This window comes from Carlito syrichta, unplaced genomic scaffold (assembly GCF_000164805.1).
Source record: "Carlito syrichta isolate Samal-C Ts95f unplaced genomic scaffold, Tarsius_syrichta-2.0.1 Scaffold169017, whole genome shotgun sequence".
In the NCBI taxonomy this organism is placed as follows: domain Eukaryota; kingdom Metazoa; phylum Chordata; class Mammalia; order Primates; family Tarsiidae; genus Carlito; species Carlito syrichta.
Genome location: NW_007113113.1, coordinates 43,920 through 46,643, shown reverse-complemented (window position 1 = coordinate 46,643; position 2,724 = coordinate 43,920).

The following is a 2,724-nucleotide window of genomic DNA, read 5'->3' as shown; positions in this document are numbered from 1 at the left end:
GTGAGCTTCTTGTCCCCGAGACACAGAGCAGCTTGGATGCTCACCGATGGCCTTTACCCAAACCACGTGCTGTATTAGTGCTTGCTGAGTGCGGGTTTTCTGTGGGTCCCTCCGCATTTACTTATTTATTTTTTATTTTTGAGTCGGAGTCTCACTCTGCCGCCCAGACTGGAGTGCAGCGGTCGCTCCCGGCCACCGCAGCCTCCACCTGCTGGGCTCCGGGGATCCTTCTGCCTCAGCCTTCCAAGTAGCCAGAACTACAGGCGCACGCTACCATGCCCGGCTCATGTTTTGATTGATTGTAGAGACGAGGTCTCGCAAGTTGCCCAGGTGGGTCACGAACCCACGGGCTCAGGCCATCCACTCACCTCGGCCTCCCAAAGGCGCGGGATGACAGGCTGAGTCCCCGAGCCTGGCTCCTCTGCGTTTATTAATGGCGTTTCATTGGGCGGGAAATGCTTTTCTCTGCGTCCCTTCCAGATGTCGTCAGGGATCGTTTCCAGCGCCAAGTCCTGCCTCGTCGCGTCACTCTTCTCCTTGACCTCTGACTTTCCACCTGGGCCCCGACAGCCTCTCAACCTGGCACGTGAGCCTGCTGTCTGCCCATCCACCCCCGACCCTCCCGCTTCTGGCCCCATGTCTCTTCCGGGTTCACCGTGTTTCCTCCGGCCCAGCCTTGGAGTCCGCCCTCTCCCCAAGAGCGCTGGTTCCTTTTAGCTGGGAGTGAGGTGTGCTCGTTCCACTGGGAGTCATTACTTCCCGCCTTTCCGGATGGAGTGAGTCCACATGTTTTTAAAGACCTGGCATTTCGGATGGTATCCCCTGTGGACCAACCTGGAGCGTGTGAGAGGACACCGGCAGCCAGGAGAGCGTCCTCCTGGGGTGCCGCTCGGGAGGGCTCACTTGGAGTTGGCCATGTTGTCCTGCTGGGCTGAGGGCTCTGCGGCGGAGCACCAGTCTGGCCTCTGGACAGGCAGGGTCCTGTGTCCGCCGAGGCTCTGGTCCGTCCTTGGGGTGTGCTGGTCCCTCCGTTGCCTGCCCTAGCTTCCTCGGTGTCGTCACTCAAGCAGGGCGCTGGGAGGACCACTGGGGGAACCCAGGCCCGCACGCAGCCAGGCCCACCTGCCAGTCAGGCCACACGCAAGGCACCGGGTACAGCTCCGGTGGTCATGAGAGCAGAGCTGAGGGTGTGGGGGCCATGTCGCTTGTGAGCCAGCGCCACTGGCAGGGGTTTCCACTGCCCCAAGGGACCCATGTCTGGACACCCAGTTGGACCCCTGGATGCACTGGGACCCAGCACTTCAGGCGCCACAGGTACCTTTCCACCTGTGGTGCCTGGTCCAGGCTGTGCCTCTCTGGAGACCTGGGAGATGGGGAATGACATGCATCTCCCCAGGCTCTGGCCCAGGGCGGAGGCCGCACCGGGTCTGGATGGTGAGAGCGCTGGAGGAGCCATGCGTTTCACCCGCAGAGCCTCAGGCAGGGGCCCAGCATGCCTGGAGGTGCCGGCCGGCCATACTACCAGGGGCTCGGTGTGAGTGTCCTGTTTGTGCTGAGCAGAGCTGGGCGGAGGACAGTGTGGCTTGGCGGCCCCATGCCTGCTTTTCAGCCTGAGGTGCCCTGGCTGAGCGAGTCTAAGGCTGTCAATTGGGCTTCCATGACTAGGCCACGCGTGGGGTGCATGGGGACTTGTGGAAGCGTCACCTCATGGGGCAAAGCTCCTAAAACCGGTTTTCTTGGGACCTGCACACCAAGACCGGGGCAGGACGGGTCATTTCACCCTCCAGCTCAGGGCCAGGTGGCGATGGGAGGGTGAGCAGAGCAGACTGTGTGGGCCCCACCCTGCTTCCTGGCGTCTGGTTAGGTGGCCTTGGGGGAGCCACAGGGAGCTCATTGGAGCCGGGCACCAGTTCTTCTTGGCTAGGGCACGGGACACTGGAGACCCTCCTGCGAGGATGGGCTGGTACTGGTGTCGCCTTTTCCGGTCCATCTTCAGCTTGTGGGTAACAACTGGCAGGTGCAGTGTTTCATTTTCCAAGCACAGATGTCCAGCGCGGTGATTTTTTTTTTTTTGGGTGGAGTCTCACTCTGTCGTCCAGGCTGGAGTGCAGTAGCATGCTCAGTGGCTTCCGCAGCCTTGACCTGCTGGGCTCAGGCACTCCTTCTGCTTCAGCCTTCCAAGAAACTGGAACCACAGGCATGTACCACAACGCCTGGCTGATTTCTTGATTTATTGTAGAGATGAGGGCTTGCCATGTTGCTCAGGCTGGTCTCAAACCCCTGGGCTCAGGCAGTTCTCTCACCTTAGCCTCCCAAAGAGCTAGGTTTACAGGTGTGAGCCACTGCATCCAGCCAGCATGATGGTTTTTAATTTTTTTATTTATTTTTTGAGTCGGAGTCCCATTCTGTCACCCAGACGAGTGCAGTGGCATGCTGCTCACGGCCACCGCAGCCTCAACCTGCTGGGCTCAGGTGATCCTTCTGCCTCAACCTTCCAAGTAGCTGGAACTACAGGCACCACCATGCCCGGCTAATTTTTTGATTTATTTTAGAGACGCAGTCTCGCCAAGTTGTCCAGTCTGGTCTTGAACCCCTGAACTCAGGCAATCCTCTTGCCTCCACCTCCCAAAGTGCTAGGATTACAGACGTTAGCCACCATGCCCAGCCTAGCATGATGATTTTATTTTATTTTTTTTTTTTTTTTTGAGTTGGAGTCTCACTCTG